Here is a 1,716-nt window from a genome sequence, read left to right as displayed (position 1 = left end):
ACAGGGGGAAACACCTCCAAGTTCCAACAAGGACGTTGGACTTTTGTCACTCCTGAACTTTCGTCAGGGTGTGTGAGGACCTCAACACACCTTTACCTGTTTCCAGTTTTCTTCAACTTGAAGGTTCGTTCCCTCTTTTGTTTCCTCAAAAGAACTTTTTGATAAGAGCTTCAAAGCATTGAAACCTTATCAACAGGGGGATTATGTAGGGAACTAAAACCCCAAGTTGACCTGACTTAGAACACCGGCTTCACCAGTCCGTGGAGTCAGAGAGTCTACCTCTTGCTGTGAAATGCAAACGTGCCCCAAGGGGGGTCTTCTTTCCTTCCTGCCGAACAAAAAGATAGAAGGATCCCAGAACAGTCGTCTCCTGTTATCATCTCCCTGCTACATTACGATCAAAAGAAGAACATCCCTCTCCTTCCCCCTTTGTCAAACAGATACCTCTGGATGCTGTAACATCAAAGAACTGTCCCAATGACCCCTTTGACCCCCTGCAGATGTTGTCACCTCCCGAACCCAAACCAATGGTTACACAGGACAATGGAATAACCCCAGTTCTCCTGCTCAAATGAGAACAAAGGACATGTGTTGGACTGAAAAGTTACAAATGAAAACATTTTTGGAATGATTTCTACTGTAATTGAAATTGCAAATGTGTCTGCACTCGTGTCATGTAATTTACTAACAACAGAAAGCTATTTTAAAGTGTTTATCATTTAAAAGTGCTTAAAAATACCAGAAAACATCACAAACGTTAGTTTGAGGTATCTACGGAAACCATATAGTTAAGAGGAGGCATAACATGATTTTTGACATTTATGTTATGAGTAATTACAGGTAAAATGCATTAATTAGTTCCTAAAGTGATTCGAGGCTATTTCCTAGTCGTGTTTGGTATCAAACTCTTTCGTAATACATGATATTTCAGGATATGATGTTGAAAAGATGTTTTGAAATATGTGGAATTAATTATTAGGCATTCTTTTATGTTTAGAATCATCCCTTGTTGTCTGTCTCTGTCTTACACTTACACACACCCAAGACACACCCAAAGGCACCCAGCTGAGATGCTGGCAACTTTAAACCAATCAACGGAGTTCCCTCTTCAGGAGGCAAACCCCAAAGATAAGCTTTTAAAAGGAAGAACGCCGTTCCTAACTTCAGTTTTTGGACGCGGGCGTTCATGCTCACACGTGTTCCCTCATGTTTCCAGTCTTTTCATTTATTTCATTTTATTTTTAGTTGAAACAGTTAGATTTTGGAAACCACAGCTGCTTGGTTCGGACGAATACAGCATCTAGTGACGTGCGTAACAGCCGAAAGGAAGCCCGGCCCGCGACCCGTTGGGGTTAGCCAAGAGCCATTCTCTAAGCCAGCTGCGAAGGCCTAACCGCCCGGATCGGCTGAAGGGGCTACACTCTGTTGAACCGAAACAGAACCAACGGTGGCACGTCCTGCTGCATTGCTCAAACAGCACCTCCAGGTCCAACCCTGACATCTTCAAGGTACAAGAATGAACTCTCATCAGCAACTTTCCCCACAATAGATCACATACATATTTCCATAACTACAAACTTACACGCATTAACAACATGCTACACACACAGTACATCTCATTCATGTTTGTTCGTCTCCCCCTTGTCCGTCCTCCTCTCTTTGTTATGAGCTCTCTTTATTTTATTCTTTGATTTTATGATTAAATATTGAATATGT

Source organism: Gouania willdenowi, chromosome 13, assembly GCF_900634775.1.
Source record: "Gouania willdenowi chromosome 13, fGouWil2.1, whole genome shotgun sequence".
Lineage (NCBI taxonomy): Eukaryota > Metazoa > Chordata > Actinopteri > Blenniiformes > Gobiesocidae > Gouania > Gouania willdenowi.
Note: the sequence above shows the minus strand (reverse complement) of the source record.